The sequence below is a fragment of the Taudactylus pleione genome, unplaced genomic scaffold (genome assembly GCF_031769625.1).
Source record: "Taudactylus pleione unplaced genomic scaffold, aTauple2 ptg000006l, whole genome shotgun sequence".
Lineage (NCBI taxonomy): Eukaryota > Metazoa > Chordata > Amphibia > Anura > Myobatrachidae > Taudactylus > Taudactylus pleione.
Genome location: NW_028284409.1, coordinates 1,861,087 through 1,881,253, shown reverse-complemented (window position 1 = coordinate 1,881,253; position 20,167 = coordinate 1,861,087). Strand labels below are relative to the sequence as shown.

The following is a 20,167-nucleotide window of genomic DNA, read 5'->3' as shown; positions in this document are numbered from 1 at the left end:
GTTTTGGCATCTTTCAGAATGCGTCTGCATTTGTGGTTATGCATCTGCCATTTTGTTGCAGTCTATGCGCGACTATGTTAGTGGTCCGGGTCATCTTGTCTAGGTGGAGCCTCCAGGCATTCTCCAACTTCTGCCTTCATTGTTACTTCCGCCCATTGATGTCATCAAGTCTATTCCCTACTTGGCACTGTGATTAGTGCATACGTGGTGAATGTATCATGTGGCTGTTGTCAAGACGTCGGTATCATCGTTGCTATGGTGAAAGGGATGCCATCTTTCCATGCGCAGCTGATAATAATTGAAAAGGGGGAGAAATTAGCAAATATATTGGCAAATTTATGAAATAAGGAGCCTGGCTTCCTAGTATATGAATCACATCATATACTATAATTAATATCAGCTCTAAGCGAGTAATGTACGAGAGTGAGTGATGTGATGTTATTAAGAGTAAGACATGGTAATTAAAGCTTGTATAAGGTGATAATTATCCAAAGTCCAGAATTGATGTAGGAGATAAATTAGGTAAATTGAAGTCAATATTCCATAACTTTTTAATCCAGGTTGGTCAACAAAAGTATCTTCATTGTATTTCATAAATCTTCAACTCGCATGTGACCCATAATCCTTTAGGTGGACTGAGTGGCTAATGTGTGCCCTACTGTGGATATTATATACTACAACACTGAGTATTACTAGGTGGTCTCCCATCCAAGTACTAACCCAGCCCAATTGTGCTTAGCTTCCAAGATCAGATGAGATTGGGCGTCAGTACAATGGTAAGGTTGTAAATAATTTAGAGGATATCCACAGCTACCAACTCATCCATCATGGATGGGAGACCACCTCGGAATACTCAGTGTTGTAGGTTTCTTAGATATGATCTGAATTTTCACAAAACCTACTTTCTGCCACTGAAACTTAAAAAAGCAATGAAATTCCAATTATTGAGGCTGATGCCTTAATGGTCAGATTCAGCTGCTCACTGAGTGAGATTCCCGTCACTCGCTCATTGGAATACACACAGCCGAAGTATTAACCATGGCCACTAGTCAACCAAGGCCAGGGATCTCTGTGGAGCTGGGCACCCCCAATAAAGGGATCCCCCTCTCCAGGTAACCCAAGGTCTAGGCTTATAGACTGGGACTATCCCTGGCACCTCTGTCCGGTGGGTGCTGTGTTGATTGTGTATAGTGTATTGTTAAAAATATTTTGTCATTTGCAGGAGAACCACAGGTCCCAGTAAGCCTCTCCTACATGCTGGTACCTGTAGAACCACAAGTACCAGCATACATGGCATAAAGGCCCACTGGCACCTGCAGTCCACCAGTAAAGAAAATATTAAAATAAACACAATACACTTTAATTTTGTACTATTTTATTGTACTGCATCTTCACCTGGGGGGCGCTTCCTTTAAGCTTTTTTGTGTGGCCGCTGCCACTGCAGGGCTTTGCCATCTTTGTCTGGTGGGCATTAACAGACCAGGGCTTCTGTGTCTTCACCTGGCGGGTGCCAACCCGCCAGGGCTTTGGCTTCTTCACTTGGGGATGGCGGCCTTTAATCTCTTTTGCATGGCCACCACCACCCCAGGACTTTGGTGTCTTCACCTGGCAGGTACCAACCTGCCAGTATTTCTGATGTCTTTGCCTGAGATTTGGCAGCCAATTAGCTCTTCTGCATGGCTGCCACCTGCCCAGGGTTTCTGTTTTCTTCTTCACCTAGTGGGTGGCAGCCTGTGTCAACTCTTTTGCATGGCCGCCACCCACTGGGACTTCTGGCGTCTTCTTTCTTCAGCAACTCTTCATTGCTCCCTCCGGGCCATTGGACTACCATGCTGGGTCCCAGTGCCACTAACGCACACAAACGACAGTCATCTTGGTGCACCCAAGTGAAGCCGCATTGAGTACACCTGTTGAAGGTACCAACTGAGGCTACACAACAAGTTGAAACTTCCTATCTGCATAATGACACATTCGTGAGGTAATATTTTAAAAACTGTAACTTTCTAATTTACCTGGAACAATAGCTACCTTATAATACAAACCCCAAGACTAAATTCGCCCCCTACCCTGAGTTATGCCTTCCCAAAAATCTCCCATAGAGAACAGCAGAAAAATGGTCCTAATTGAGAGTGTCAGAAAAACTGACAGTTGGAATTTTAGATCACTCCCATATACTCATTTTTTATGTTTTGCCCTGAAATTTGGCAATATAATATATATTCCAAGTGCAGGGCAGCACTCACATAGTTCCAATTTGTCACGTTGTTGGGGTGTGTAGTCTCATTGGCAACAAGTATCCAAGTTGTCATAGTAAATAAGTAAAGAGAGCACTCACCAGGCTTTTCAATTTGTAGAAAACAGTTTGTTTATTGTTAACTCATGGTATTATCATTATAAACAATATGTCAAGACCACCAAAATCACCTGTTTAAATCTAAAGTACCTAAAACTCTAGTGTGAAATTTTCTTTTTTCTTTGTTTTGATGTTAATAACGAGGTCTAAGAATGAGCTAAAAACAAAAACAAAAAAGAAGAAACAACCTAATCAAATAAAAAAAAAATATATGTAAAATATATTATTATATTTAGCGGCAGAGGAATTAATTTAACCTTTTGGGTACTCAAACAACCTTAGAAACTGGCAAAAAATAGAAAAATCCCTGCACCTATCTAGCTCTATTGCGAGATGGCAGAAACATTTAATAATAATTATTCACATAAAAATTGTTGCACGTGATTTGCATAAAAGTATCTGTGTATGTAAAACAGTTTCCTAAATGAATGAGTGCTTCAATATTGATCAATTGCAGACTTTCAATGTCAATAATCCTTATTAAAAACAGTATTAATGTTTTAGTTCATGTCCATGTGTTCATAAATTTTGCCATATGGAATAATCCTGCTCAGAAAGTCTATATACACATACCACTGTTGGTACAATTATATGAACATTTATATGCTCTTTGCTGGGGATGTTACAGATAATTACCCAGTTATTATGCTCGAGATTTCTCACACAATGGGGATCCTTCTCAGTCCCTTGCTCAGGAACCCTTTCCCCCTTGGGAGTCCCTCCAAATCGCAGCCGGCTGCTGTAATGTTAGTCAGCGCTGACTCCGATGATTTTTAGCCTGCAGGCACTGTTTTGCTTACCGCAGCCCGTCGAATACTGTTCAGCAGGATGTGCGGACAAAGGGCCTTATATAGCAGTGCACGCTAATAATTGGGAATCTGTGCAGGCACCTGACCCATTCTACACATATGCAGAATGGGTCTGCAATCCCGCACACAGGCTGGCAGCAGACTGTCATTGATTGACAATCTGATGCTGTTTGTGGGTGGGGAAGGGGCGGTGATGGCCTCAGTTTCCCGAAATGGAGGCATGTCATCATCGTTATAGGGGAGGGAAGAGACCAGGATCTTAATCGGCTGACAGAGATTTCCTGGCCTCTTCCTCTCATCTGCGGAACTACAACATATATTTGTGTATACTGCATAGCTAAGAAATATTTACTATAAGCATTGCATGGCAATACATAAGGATAAGACATCTAAGCATAGGAAGAGAAGACATTGCATTAATTTGGAATACTGACTATACACAATATTAGTCATTATTTGATACACAACATTGTTTGATACAATTTGCTACTTCCTTCTTGGAGCTGATGAAAGCATTTGGCCTTAAGAAATAATTATTTTCAACATAAGTAACAGAATAAACTATAATAAGTAATGAACCACTGTGTTACTAAACACTGATCATATTGAAAGTGACCAATTGACAACTGTTTTGTTTTGCATATTTTATTGTACACGTTAATTTTCATATCTTTTGCACAATTCTATCTTTTTATATTTCACCATCTTAACAAATTTAAAACAGTGAGATTTTAATGCATACCTATTAAAAATATAACATTTTTAATTACCAAAGTGGGTCCCAGTGCACCCATTAAAATGACTAACTTTTCTTTTTTGTATATGTGATTTTTATAATGTTTAGGTAGTGGGTAGCACCTCAGCAAGCTTTATATGTATTCTGTAGATACAGATGAACTGAGTTACAGCTAATTGGAGAGAGGAGAAACAAAACTGTAAACTATTATATAATAGATGGCTGGTGTGGGATTGGTGCTCTATTTGTAACTACTATTTATAAAGAGAGTCTGACTTACTGTCCTTCTTTTTGTGATGGACTGAAATATAAGAGTAGTTTGTGCACTAAGACAGATCAGTTGGTGAATTTGTTCTTCTTAAAAGGTAACTTCAATGTTGGGGTGCATAGAAGGATAAAACCTCTCTATGTGGGTGAAACTAATTATTATGGGTATATTTACTAAAAGTCGATTATAATCTATTTTGATCAATTTAAAATTGATAAAAATCAATGAAAGTCTATGAAAATCGATCAACATACATTAGATATTGTGTTTCTGTGGCTAAATCGAACAATATTTGATTTTGTGTTTTATGTACTGCATTAGTAAATGTGGTGTTGATCAATTTTAAACCAAACTCAATTTAAATCAACCTTTAGTAAATATACCCCTTATAATATGAGCAAATCATTCTTGGACATTACAACACGCCAGGGGATATTATTCAAAGAAAGCTGCTAATAAGGGCCATGTGGTGTGGTGTTGTGGTAGGGCACATGGGGTAGTCTGAGAGCATGTGGAGAGTTAAATGATGATGGGACCCAGAATAAGAAGATAGCTATACACTCGCACAGACCATAAATTAAGTTATCTTCTCTGTATTTTATCTTTGTTGAATGACAACATAAATTCTACCAGTGAAGTGTATCAGAAAATCTTTAGCTTAAGAATAGACTAATAATTTTAAATTACAAGAGCAATATTCTGTTATTAGGTGTTCATAGACTGGTATGTTATATAACAAAAATGTTACACTAAACCTGGGCATACACTTATACAATTGTCTGACTACTATAAGATTCACAACCTCTTTGTAAGTTATTGTAAGAGTGTTTACTCACTCATGATCATTTTTTATCTTAAGAAGACAAGTCACATCTGCTTGTCTGGTTTTATGGGGGTCCTAATATTTATGCGAGGTGATGGTACAATATCGGACAAACCTGGAAGTGTGTGCACACCATCAGTCAGTCTGACCAATACTTCTGCTCCTGCAGTCTCAATCTTTTCAGCAGATGGTTTCAAGAGATGGGCATCACAGATTGCAGGGTAGAGTGTAAAAGAGTGTACTCATGAGTCTGCATGTTCATCTGGACTTTCAATCGTACTGTGGCCCTGATTCAGAGCCGGACGCTCTGACAGAGCACTCGCTCTGAATCAGGGCCAGTCTTTTTTTTTTTTTAAATGGCCTCCTGGCAGCTCGCATAGCTGTGGGTGGCCACCCATAGCTATAGCGAGCGGCCAGGAAGATGGTCGTGATGGTCAAGACCATCGTGACCATCGGGCTTGCGATGAGACCCTTGTGGTAGGGTATTGTTGCCGCAAGCCCCAGGGAGATTTCAGCTCTAACAAAGCCAAATTCTCTCCCAATGACATCGCTCGTGATGTCAGTGGGGCCGTCCCCAAACGGAGGCGTTCACATGGGAACACCTCCGTTTGGGCATCCACTCCCCTGGCCCGACCACCAAAGGGGGCGTGCTGTCACTCAACATCGACAGCACGCCCCCTTTGGTATGAGACCTGGAGCGACGGATTGCCCGTCGTTATCCGGGTCTCACGCATGCGCACGACGGAGCCGGCTCCGTAGTGCGCATGCGCTCTAGGCCACCATCGACCCAGTTGCGAGCGCTCAGATGCAACTGGGTCTGAATCAGGCCCTGTAAGAGGAAAAGTATGTTTTTGTTAAAGTGTGTACCTAGCTTTACAGACTTTTTGAGATCCTTCATAGAAATTTTTTAAAATTTACTTGTATTATCTCATTTTAAAATTTCTTAATAAAACATGTAAAATATAGTGTGAAAATGTAATTAAATGTGCAAATGTTTTTAATATTAATTATCACAACAGCAGCTGTCCTCATTATTTCTTATACTTATTCACAAAATATGTTGTTGTTATCCTCTAATATGGCATTGACCATGTAATATACTTTTTATATACATCTTCCTGTGGGCTTCATTTTGTTTATTTATTTGAGACACATAATTAGATTTATCAAATTTTTTAATTTGGCATGGTTTAAGCATATTGATAATTATGTCCTTAAAAACACAGATTTAAAGGAGTGCTCATAGTTACCAAAAAAAAGTCCTATAATTTTGCCTCTATATTATAGACATTTCTAATACTATTTATTTGCAATTATATTAATTTGTTATTGCATTTAAGGAAGTATGTGCAATTTTCTTTAAATGCTATGCATGTAACATCACTTTATTAGTGTAAAGAACATTACTAGTATAATATTGTAATTAATATGTTCTATATAAGATAAACCTCAGGACAACCAGGTGCACCCCTCATAAAGCATACTGTAAGTGATAATTGCCATTGGTAAGCCATTCTGAAAAATTTATTTGCCATTACACCTAAATACAGTAGAACAATTGCCCTCTTGAGTACTATGGTAAGTATTCACATTCCATAATGTTTGCTTTATGTTTTTCTCTTTTGTAGAAGTGCACTTTGCTGTGCAATTTTCAATCTTATTTAACAGTTATTGGCACAAGACACCAGATAATGCTTTTAGATGCAAAGTACGTACTTGTCACATATGGTGCCAAAATCAAAGTGTGTCCATAAAGCAAAGACAATAATCAGATTTATCTTGGATGTTGTAATTGACCAATTGCCAAAGCTTCCTCTTATAACACATTTCTCAAACTAATAATGACAATTAATGTTTCCCAATGTAATAATTTTCTCTTTTTTCCTCATGTTTTTTTAATAGAACCTGCTCTTTTAAATGTTGTACACTTTAACCTATAATATCCTCATTTATCTTTTGAAATAAACTATTATCTGCCATTTTTCTATGCCCTTCAACTATACCCTGATTTTATCTGTTGTAATAAAGTTGTTCATCTAACAGTGTTATAGAATCTGATTGGTTGGAACAGCTCATGGGGCAGACACATGAGAAGTTTTGAGAACCAAATTGAACCACTTTTCATGTAGGTCTACCTGGTAGTGCTAAAACCTTGGCACAAGCAAACATTCATGATAAAGTGCACAGATTGCTTGCTTATAGCTACCCACATTCAAAGTTGAATATCAGTGGTTGGAGAGAATTCAAAATGAGGAAGCGGCACAAGATCATGCTAGTTAGCAAAAAGGACCTATAGATACAGATAAAAGAAAGCATGCACTGACTGCATCAGAATTCCAGGCTTGGGGGCATCTTCAGTACAGCAAAAAAAAAATTAAAAACAGTTTTCATTACTAACTTGCATAAAATTGAACAATTGGAGGGCACCCACCATTTTCATCAAAAACTTGAGTGTTATATTTACACACCACCAGTGCCAATGTTTTAGTCCCTTTGTCAAGGTTAGCAGCACCACAAAAGCCACAAACATGGAATGTCAGCAAGTAAAAGACCAACAAAAGTGTTAGATTATAACATGTGCAAGTAATCAATTATGTGAACCTCATCAAATAGGCATATAACATGGGGAACTATGCAGTCATAGAAACCATCTGCTGATTGGCTGACAGTGTCCAACTCTTAGTCAATCAGTGCTCTACCAATGTACATGGACTTGGGAGTTTGCATTTTTTTGTTTTGCCAAAATCCTGGACTTCTACCTGTATAAGAGGTCCAAGCACATCCAAGGACAAGGTACAGTAAGTATGAAGTGTGAGTATGTGCAATAAAGTGTTACAACATTCAGTGTGTGTGTCATACTGTATTTTCTTATGGAACTATAGGTGTCAGTGTGCACTAAATGTTCAGGCATGCTGGCACCTGTTTTCACAGTGCCTATCCTGCTAGGAAAGGTTTTCTGGGACCTGTAGTTCCACTCTAAAGAACAATAATAAAACTTTATTTTACACCATTACCCCTTTACCTACTGCCTAAAGCTACAGGAAAGAGCCCAGGGTTGGTTGATCCTTGGGAGAGAGGACCCCAATTTATTTTTGGGGTCCCCACTTTCTGAGGATTTCCAGCCCTGGGCTGACCAGTTTGGGACTGGTTTCACACTATGGCAGGGGACCCACATGCTGTGAGTCTCCCTGCTATAGTGTAATCCCCTGACTGGTCAGCCACCTGCTGATTACTGAAAATAGGGGGAACTCCATGCTGGATGTTACCCTTATTTACCAATACCAGGCCAGATTCAGAGTTATAGGGCTGGTTATGCTTTTGGGGAAGACCCCACACCATTTATTTGTATAAATGAATGTAGTGATGCTAATACATTTGTCGTGCCAAACCAAATAAATAAATTGAACAAACACTGAATAAATAAGGTTATAAAATCAGACAAATAATTATTCTAGGCTGAGACACTTCCTATTTCCTAGTGGCAGCTCTTGATCAAAATACTATGGTTCACATACTATAGGTAGTAAATCTGAAATAATATAGATAACAAAGTGCCTCCTAGTGCAATATAACAAAGACAATTCTAAAAGTGATCCAAATATTACTTAGTACTTAATCAGGAGGATTTGGATAATTCTACTAGAGCTCCTTAAATAACCTATCTAATGATTAAACAATTAACATGTGCTTTGAATCCACAGGAACTAGATGGCTTACCATTTCTGGCTCCTGTTTGTATATAGAACATATAATCCCATAGAAAGTATTGTGTCCCAACCAATATATTTCTGGATGGTGAAAACCACTTCTCCACTCCATCTGCTTTTTTTGGAACAAGTAATAATATAGTTGTCACATAAATTATCATAATGCAATCTTTTATATATGCTGTTAGGAGCTAAACATGAATCCACAGGACGGATCCCAATTAGAGGCCCCAACCAATATGGCTGTGGACCAGAAGTGGGGTATCAATTCACAATGTCTATAAGTTCTATGTGCTTCAACCATAATGGCCGCAATCACCAGAAGTATACTATTAGAGTAATGGATGTTAATTCTCAGATAGAACAAATGTCCTGCCTATGTTATTATACAAATATACATGCAATCCAGTCTCCCTGTTTGCATTATTTGTATGCCAGCTTGTTTATTTTATTTTCTCTGAATACAATCACATAGTCCGATCATGTAACTTCCATTTGTTTGCCATTTTGTTGTGCGCAGGGGAAAAGCATCTCCATGGTCAAAAAGACATAAAGTATAGACAGTTCAAAGCATTCTTAGACAGATTATGTTCTCACACATATATATATATATATATATTATATATATATATATATATATATATATATATATATATGAATGTATTACTACTGTAATTCTTGGTGTGAGCAACCATGCTCAAAGACACCATTTTTAATATAGTATATGGAGCCTCCAGTTAAAATAGGTAACAAACAACATATAAAAATACCTAAAAAAAGAAAACATTGTTAACCAAGTTGAACAGGAGGATTAGATCTAGACAATCTAGTCTCATACCATAATGTAGCATGAAAATAATTATGAATTTTTTGTTTAATCTAAGTAGTCAAGGTATCAATAAAAAATTCCCAGATGGAGAAAAACATTTCAAGTCATTGTTCTTTGTGCAAGTACTTTTCCATCCAGTCCCTCTTACAAACATGAAAAGTTTTATTTTAAACATCTGAAAAGAAGGAGTTGAAGGATGTATCTACTGCTGGAGTATACATTTCTTCACCACGGCTGAAAGAATTAAAAGCTGTTTGCTGCAACATGGGGAGATTTTGGAAGTGGTTGTCAAAATGCAAAATATGGCCCATTCTGGGGTCAATGGTAAAAAATTTACTAATTCTGAAAAAGAAAATTGCTTAACCTGAAGCCAAAACATTTTAATAGGGGTAAAATCCCAAAAACATTGACAGAGGGAAGCATCTAGTCTAGTACATTTTAGACAAATCAACGAGGAGAGAGTACAATTGGATGGAAATGGGAAAGGGTTAAATAGCCTCTATAAAAATTGTTATAAAAGTCTTGATATGTTATGGTTGATAAAACTCAGAGTAAAGAAGTGCTTGTAAAATGTTTGATTCTCTTAGATATGTAAAATGTTTCTTCCATTGAGTTATACCAGTATCATAATGATCCCTATAAAATGGTGCTTGAAGTATCTTATAAAAGAAGGAGAAAGCTCCCCTAGAACTGTCAGAGGATTGGAGGGCTGTATTTAACTGATTCAACTAGTCCAGTGGTTCTCAAGCTTGGTCCTCAGGACCCCACACAGTTCATGTTTTGCAGGTCACCCAGCAGGTGTACAGGTGTATTCATTACTCACTGACACATTTAGAAAAATCCACAGGTGGAACTAATTATTTCACTTGTAATTCTATGAGGAGACAAGGAAAATGCATTGTTTTGGGTCCGAAGGACCGAGTTTGAGAACCAGTGAACTAGTCCAACGGTGAGAGGAAGGAGGCAACTTTAGAAACATAATGTTGTGCTTGTAAAAAAGATAAATTATACTGTAAAAAAAAATGGGGATAATGTTTTCAACTGGAATATCCAGAAGAATTCCCTTCTGGAAAGTTTATTTTGAAAATCCTTCCTCTTTCTCACAGCTTAATATATTAAATTGCCTAAAATTTTAAGCATATTGGATCAGCATTATGATTGATTTTAAAATGTTTGGGAACAGAATGATTGTCCAACTTATTTTTGATTGCCCTAACATGTTCTTGTATGCATATTTTAATGGATGTTTCATCTTACCAATATATGTAAGCCCACATGGGCATTCTAACAGATAAATCACTGACATACTGTTTTGTAATTCATATCCATAAATATATACCTTTAGGTGTTTTCAGATTTTCATATAGTATGTGTGAATTGACAAATATTACACACTGTCCACATTTATAAAAACCCATACATTTCTTGCCCCATAAACACTTATTCTCTACTAATTTAGATTGAAGCAAACCGGATGCCAGAATGTTTTTTAAACTTCTCTCCTTTTTAAATACTATTTGGGTTTTGTCTGGCAGAACCCTACAAAGTACATTCTGTTTTCAAGATATCACAATGTTTTCCCAAGAATTTTCTAATACATTTATTTAAATTGTTGAATGCCTTAAAAAAACCTAAGGTTTTCTTTGTTTCTATCCCTTGTTTTATATTTAAATAGTTCCTTTCTATCCATGTCTCTAGTTTTCTGTAAAGCTTGTTCAATTAGTTATTTTCCATTAAAATGATTTGCATACACATCCAATTGTTCTTCACTTGTTTATCACTGCAATTCTTTTTTATGCTGGAAATTGAGAATAGTATATTCTTCTTCCAATTTTCAGCGTGTCCACTTTTGAAATGTAAATAGCTTTTTGTGTTGACAGTTTTGATAAAATTATTGGTGAAGATTTTAGAATCTTCAATTATCAAACTTAGATATAAAATTGTAATTATATTCATTCTCATTGATATAAGCTAAAAACTTTTTGAGCGCATCCTGTATCTCATATAATTTATTTATTACACATTATTTATATAGCACACACATATTCCACAGGTCTTTAAAAAATAATTTTTGGCCATTCACATCAGTCTCTGCCCCAGAGGAGCTCCCTACCACATGTACACATCATACACACTAGGGTTAATTTGTTTTGTTGGAAGCCAATTAACATACCAGTATATTTTTGGAGTGTGGGAGGACACTAGAGCCCCCAGAGGAAACCCATGCAAGCACAGGGATAATATATTCAAACTCTACACAATTAGGGCCATAGTGAAAATTGAACCCACAATCTCAATGCTGTGAAACAGCAATGCTAACATTATACCATCTGTGCTGTCCACATGTCATATAATAAAAAATATTTTTTTTAAAAGGATTATTATGATAAATATGTTTTTCCTCCCAGCTATCCATAAGCAAGTTTGCAAAGCTTGGTGCAAAGAATGGTGCCCATTGCTTTGCCACAAATTTAAAGATATAAATGATCCAAACATTTTAAATAACTATATTATATTATTATATGTTGCAATGTAGCAGGTGGAGGCGAAAACTGGTTATTGTATCCACTTCTGGTTTTTACCATCCATGGCCATACTGGATGGGGCACATTAGTTTCATTGGAATTATTGTGTTCTATCTACAATTAGAAACTGGAAATAGTATGCATTCCAGTTCCCATTGAGTCTAAGCAAATGTTAATAGCTTGATCATTAAATAGGGTATATAAGGAGCCCTGGTAGCATTATACAACATCCTCTGGATTAAGTACTAAGTAATCAAAAGGACGAAACATGTTGAAGTACAACTACAGTAGGGCTGTTCCAGTCATATTGCTGCTTTGATTTCTGATGCTAAGATAAGCTCTACTATTTTAGCTTACATGTAGGTGCATGTGTAATACATTTGTTTAAAATGTATTACACCATTTGCTGTTATCTGCACTTTACATGCTATTGGCACCACAGATATCATGGCTAACCAGAAGCTACCTTACTGATTTGTTATAAGAACTTATCTTAAGGGCGTAAAAGGCTCATTTAGGCCAAACACAAGGTACAGATACACATGAAATCGGAGACAATATTTGAATCACTTTTAGAAGTATTTTTGTTATATTGCACTAGGAGGTGCCTTGTTGTCTCTCTCTCTCTCTCTCTCTCTCTATATATATATATATATATATATATATATATATATATATATATATTGTATTAACAATTCAGCAGGATTCACTTTCCAGGGCATCTCTTTGTCACAATAAACAATCTTACTTTATTGGTTTCACATCAATGGTGTCATAGTCAATGTTTTGACTGTCAGAACGCAACCTTTCTCAAGACTCCACATGTGCAGAGGGCAAGCACACAACTCTAGCCCCATCTGAGCTCCTTAATATACCACTATAGATTTTTCAATAAGCTACCTCCTCCCATTGGTTCCCTCCAGGTCTTGAAGCAAAACACCCATCAAGGAAAACTTATTTATATACCATAGGAATCAAACCTATAAGTCGGGCAGTATATTCCTTCCTAGCTCGCATCACTGTAATGTCAATCCATGCTTCTGGCGTGTGTACCAACAGATTCTCCTGCTTTACCTTCTTGATGAATGGCCAGATAACTTAATTTCTACAGGTGAAAATGTTCATTTTTCACCTGCTTTTGTAGAAATTAAGTGATTATGAATAGAACCCCAAATGAGAAGAAAAACTCATACATTCATCATTAATTACCTAGAAAAAAACTAGGCAAATCTTAAGAGATAACATTGCCCTCATCCAGAAATCATTGGATACAGAAATCCCCAATTAAACTGATAAATAAGGCAGCAATCCAGAAAGATTACAATTGGCCTCCTACAAGGGAACAAAAGTCTTCAGAAAATCAGGTGGTAAAGATGGAATTTCCCAGGTGCAGTACCACATCAGGTTTCAAATTCACAAGTACCCAAGCATTTTGACCCTTGGATTCACTGTTAGTCAAGTGCATATATTTGGAACTAACATTCCCTGTATTCAAAGGAATTACAGTTTGAAAAGTGAGTGATGAGTTTGTTTGATATTTTTTATGTAGATGGTGTGGTCACATACCAAGGGCATCCCAGATGGTTGAGTGCCATGGATTAAGCTTGTCATTTATTTAAAATTTGTAGTCACACTGGCAAGGGCATCTGCTTTTCAAATGTAAGACAAACTGTCAGTCTATCCCCGGTGCTTATTAAGTGATATCCCTGGGTGTGGTCCTGTCTCTTTAAGCAAGGACCCATATTCATGTTAAAAATGTGTGCAAGTTTGAGCCAAATATGGAAGATCAAAGATATATCTTACTGTTACTTACTGTTGTCTGTTTAATGTATTTTCCTGATGACGGGGCTTTTACAGCTTTGAAACGTTGAAGTAAAACTTTGTCTTTTCAAATTCCTGGAGTGACGCTCTGTGTTTATCCACTATTGGTGGCCCTTCACCCTGCTTCTTTATGTCTCCTACTGAGTGAGCACCCAGGTCTAGTATTGCTTCAGAAATGCTAGAGTGCTGGACCATTTTACCTATATATATATATATATATATATATATATATATATATAGGCCCTTGATTCAAATTATCTCAGTTTGCATTTGTTATTACTATTCGGGAGAAGGACTATACATAAATATGTTGCTGCTGAATTAAAAAGCAATGGTGGCATATCCTTGTGTTATAGCCGCATTGATTTAAAGAAATGAACAATTGTATATAGAATCAAGTACACACATATTTTAAAACACCTTATTTTTCTTGTCTGTGGCTTTAATAGCTTTCTTTTATATTATTGTTTTTTCTAAACAGAAAATAATAAGATTTCAATTAAGTTTGAGGGGAATCACCACCTACGTATACATCAATACTAAGGTATTTTTTTATATGGAGTGTTTTCCGTTTCACTATTTTTTATCTACAAGTTGTTGATGGGAGTGGTGACCTTCACATTATTGTTTAACTCTTGTTTAACTCTTAGTGGGCTACATTTAGGCTTGGGGTTAATGTACAGTAGTAAATCTACTGGTATATTACAATATTAATAAAGTTTTCCCTCTGCTAGAGCTCTCAGAGGAGAAATGCAGCTGATTACTATGGGTGGCAGTGCCAACGATTCTCATCATTTGGATTTGCCCCCTCACTGCATAATGTTAGGGAGTTATGAGTCCATGAAAAGTGGGTGTGGCCAAGATGACATGACTTTCTGAGAACCACATCATTGTGACCCAGACCAGCCAACATTACTAGGAAGTCAGATGGATGTGGGAGGATGACCTACTCTTTTAGGAGTCTGTGGGATTCCCTAAAAATTAGGGTGACCCCCAGACATTCTGAAAGATCAGGTAAGTATGATATATTTATATAAGTACAGTGTTACTTTAAAGATCAGAAAATGTTCATAGTTTTGTTCAACAGCTATGTATAATTGTTCAGCAGAAGCAAATGTTTGTTTCATATGTATTTATTGATTTATTGTGAATTTTTAGCTCATGACTCATAGTTACAAGTTGTGTTACCTAATGACCCAAATATTAGCATATTACTGCACTCGGTCTATTAGCACTTTTAGTACTTAGCTTCATATAAACATAATAAAAATTGATATTATTATAATTTTTATTATTTGCAAGCACACTGTTAAGCACCTAACATAACATTAAACTTTGACAACATACTGTATAATTATTATTTAACTCTCTAACAGTAGGGGTCATGAAATAACTAAGTTCTCTCATTTGTCATAGTATTTTCAAATGATACAAACATATGCCAGACCCCGACAGCAAACAATTTCTGTGCATAATGAATCACCCCTCCAATGGCCAAAATAACATCTTTTTTTAGAACAGTTATGAAACACTGAGTCAAAAGACACAATTTTCAGGCTATAGGTAATACAAAGTAAACATAACTACTTACAAGTATTTCCTGTCAGTTCGTCACATACTGTAAGTGATTTATTTGTGAGTCCTCATATAAATTGGGATTTCTAAAGTAACAGTAATAAAATGCTTATTTTTGTTCTTTATACAGTACTAAAGGATTACAGTTATCCTGACAATGTTTGACAGAAGGGAAGTTCTGTGAATTCAGAAAACTTTACTGTTGACATTTTGTACAAATACCCAAATAACACATACAAAACAAGTGCAGAGCGAAAATATTTTGTACACTGTAGTGCAAGCAGGGCCGGCAACAGAAATCTTGGGGCCCGGTACACTGATGTCTCAGGGGGACCCACCTTCTCACCTCCAGCTGTGACCCCACATCCACACATACCTCCCTCTGCATGTGTGATATGGGAAGCATGATGCCAGCCTATAAACAAAGTAAAAATACACTGACTTGCCACACTCACACTGATGATGCAGGCTGTATTTCTTGTCTGCCATCTCTTCCAAGGACTTCCTTGATGACAGTGCTGTGGATGGCTCAGGAGTAGGAGGGATGGTGTCTATAGCCATCCATCTTTAGTCCTCAGCCCCTCATCACCTTCCACAAATTCATCCTCTCATCACTATCTTCAGCCCAAAAACCCCTCATCACCTTCCTCAGACCACATCACCTTCCATAGCCCACAATACCCTTCACCTTCCTCAGCCCGTAGTCCCATAACTTTCCCCAGCCCTCTTAACCTTCCTCAACCCCCAACCTCCTTTATCTTCCTCACCCCTAACCCCTTCCCCTTCCTCCACACCCAGCCCCCCACCACCGCAGTACACTGTGTAGGTACACACTCATCACAAGGCTGCATATGATGTGTAGGTAGGTACACACAAAGCAAGGATGTATATGGCATCTATGTTAACACTCACTGCAGGGATATATGTGACATATGTACATGCTAACAGCATAGATTTATATGCTGTATATGTACACACTCACCACAGGGATATATGTGATGTGAATATACACACACAGCATGGACATATTACATGTATGTGCACACTTAGTGCACAGCTAAAGATTTATTGTACGTACACACACTGCATGGACATATTACATGTATGTACACTCACTTGGACCCCAGGGAAGGTGTTCTTGAGGATATTGGCCATCTTGTTGGAGAGCATATCCCCTCGAGTTATCTTGTCATCCACTCCCTCACTGGTCTTTCCCTTCAGGTTCTCATTCAGCTTGTTGGTGTTCACCTCCTCGATGCCCAGCTCTGCAGCCTGCACCAACACTGCCAGTAGCTCACGCAGGTCCATGGTGCTGCCTGCTTGCTCCCCCTGGTCTGGTGTGTCCACCGCCCACTCCCCCAGCAAGAAGGAGGGAACCTGCCAACTCAGGACCCAGGAGTACACGTAATAGAGCACCGAGAGCCCGAGCAGGCAGAACCTCCCAATACCCAGTGGGGACAGGTGGATGCCCATAGGTGGAGAGAAGAGCTGGTTAGTGGGACAGTGACGGAGGAGCAGCGGCTCAGTGTCTCATCATATACTGCATGTAGATTTTTGTTGCTATGTACTTCACAGGAGGATAAGTGTTTATGGGAAACTGTATCTCTCCTTAAGTTTTTATGCAACACAAATTGTAAAGTATCAAAGGACAAAATACAGGTGGCGCAACCTAAAGTTCAGTTTTTAGGTCACTGTATATCACATCAGGCAGAGCACATAACAGAGGAAAGAAAACAACTCATACATGGTGTAGGAGAGCCACAGACACTGAGCAGCTGATAGCATTCCTTGGGCTTATTACATATTGTAGAGACTGGATTGCAGGTGCATCTTCCAAATTGTGGATATTGTATGATGCACTAAAGGGTAGTAAGCACCAAGGACCGCTTACACTCACACCAGCACAACGTGATATGTTTGTACAACTGAATAATGACATACTGCATTAGCTTCCCCAGTGTTAGCTTTACCGAACTATGACAAACCATTTGTATTGTATTGCCATGAAAATCACGGGCATGCCTAAGGAGTACACAGGAACACAGAGTCCACTGGCCTATTATTCACTCCATTTAGACCCAGTAATCAGAGCAGCTCCCACATGTGTAAATGGAGTGGCTGCGGCAGCTACATTATTGGATAAAACTGCTGATATAGTACTTGGGCATCCATTGATTTTACATGTACCACATTCTGTCACAGAGGTACTTAATCAGGCACAGACAAAACATCTGTCAGCTGCCAGATTAACAAAGTATGAGGTCAGTCTACTTACACCATCAAATGTTATTATTTAGAGATGCACGGTTTTGTCCTGCATCACTTCTTCCTAGATATTCAAGAGGAGGGAGTGAAATAGATACTTTGGGTACTGATACAGACAAAAATATGCAAATAGTTACTGACACAGACAGCCATATGCAAACAGCAGAGGCTGATGAGCAAAGTGAGAAAAGTCACAATATTTTTTCCTGTGAACATGACTGTATACAACTCATGCAAGCTAAAACAGCTCAAATTTCTCCTGTCCTGGACATTCCCATACACAATCCACAGCTAGAACTATTTGTGGATGGATCCAGGTATTATGTTGATGGGCATCCACACACAGGCTATGCAGTCACAACCACTCATGAAGTACTCATACAAGAACCACTACCTCCTAGTATGTCAGCTGAAGAAGCTGAATTGGAGTAAATTAAGGCAGCTTGCCTTTATGCAGAAGGACAAACTGTAAATATAACTAAATATAACTGTAAATATTTACACTGATTCCAGGTATGGGTACGGTATTGCCCACGATTGGGGACCTATTTGGAAGAGTAGAGATTTTGTAGGATCTACAGGCAAACCAATTAAACATGCTGAATTAATTAGACAGCTTTTTGAGGCCTTCCAGGCTTCGAGACAATTGGCTGTGATTAAAATCAAGGCACACACCAGAGAATAGACCCCAGAAGCTAGGGGTAATGCATGTGCGGATGAAGCTGCTAAACAAGCAGCTCTTAAGCCCCTACCCCAGTCATCAAACCCACCTGTACTCAAAGGAGTGGAGATTCCAGTCCCTAAGGTAAGCCAGGACCTACTCCTTCAGTTCCAAACTCTGGCTCCTCCAAGTGAGCATATGACCTGGGAAAAGCAAGGAGCTGTATGCATACAAGGAGAATGGTCACTTAAGGGACTAACTTGCTTACCTAGGATCCTCTACCCAGTAATGGCACAACTTCTACATGGAAAGGTGCATGTGTCTAAAGACACTTTGGTAAATACAGTAAATAAATATTGGCATGCTCCAGGTTTTGGTCAGGCCGCATAGTCCTTTTTGTCCAGCTGTGTGGTATGTGCACTTCACAACCCTGGCAAAGCTGTCAAGGTGCCACTCAAAAGCACCCCTCGGACTTTATACCCCTTTCAGAGGATCCAAATAGATTTCATCCAACTGCCCCCTGCTTTAGATATGTCTATGTCCTCGTGTGCTCAGATCTTTACAGTCATTGGGCAAAAGCCTGGGCCTGCAGGTCAGCAAACACTAAAACAGTAGCCAAGAAACTGATTCAAGAGGTAATTTGAAAGATATGGGGTACCAGAGGTGATAGAAAGTGATAGGGGAACTCACATCACAGGTGAGGTAGTACAACACATGATGAGTGACTTAGGGATAGTCTCCGCCCTCCATGTGCCTTGGCATCCTCAAAGTTCTGGGCATGTCAAACATCTGAATGCCACCCTAAAACTTAAAATACAAAAGCTAATGGCAGAAACTAACAAAACATGGGTAGAATGTCTCCCTATGGCACTACACTCAGTCAGGCACACACCTTTGGCAAAGACAAAACTACCACCTTATGAGATCCTCTTTGGAAGCCCATATAAGTTAGGATGTTATTTTCCTCAACAACTGCAACATTTTCATGGTGATTTGACAAGTAATATGGTTCAGTTACAGCACCAACTAACCAAAATCCACCATCAGGTGTTTTCTTCTATTCCAGATCCCAATTCAGATTGCAGCACCCACAAACTGCAGCCAGGTGATTGGGTTGTCATAAGGAAGCATCTAAGAAAGGTCCTAGAACCCAGATATGAGGGTCCTTATCAAGTTCTCCTAACTACTCCAATGGCTGTAAAGGTGGCAGAAAAAAGCACTTGGATACATCTCTCATTGCAAAATCTACATGCAATGGGAGTTGGTGTAATTTGAAATCATGAACAAATATATGTTGTTAGGCCCAAAGCCAGATAAGGGCCTGTGGGGATGCATGCTTTGCTTTGCATTTATTATAATTTTTATTATAGCTTTCGACTTTTATGCTTTTATCACAAGCACTGAACCAGGCAATAGTACAAACAGTAGTACATCTAGAGAGAAGAGGGAACTCCACCACCAGCTGAATGAGGCATGGGACAATACATTTATTTGCATGCGTCACATTTTGGCACAATTTGCCAATACCACTGACTGTTGGGTGTGTACCCACTCTCCTATATCCTCAGAGACTATGTCCTATGTAGCAGTCCATGTCTCCTGTGAGGAAATTAAACAACATTCCCAGAAGTATTTTGTAAAACAATCAAAAGTTGTATTGTTACCAAGAACTAAGGATGGCTATAACCAAAGTGCTCTGAATTTTGTTATTGTTCGATGGTTAAAATCACCCTTGTGGCAGGATGTCAGGATAGCACCACGTAACAAAGAGACTACACAATAAGTGTGGGTAAAT

General features: G+C 38.3%; 2 pseudogenes; one reads left to right on the top strand and one right to left on the bottom strand.

Annotated features, from left to right (window-relative positions):
* Positions 1 to 671: 671 nt before the first annotated feature.
* Positions 672 to 790, bottom strand: LOC148543023 (5S ribosomal RNA; annotated as a pseudogene).
* Positions 791 to 17,834: 17,044 nt separating this feature from the next.
* LOC148543022 (uncharacterized) lies at positions 17,835 to 18,762 on the top strand (annotated as a pseudogene).
* The last annotated feature ends 1,405 nt before the right edge of the window (positions 18,763 to 20,167 follow it).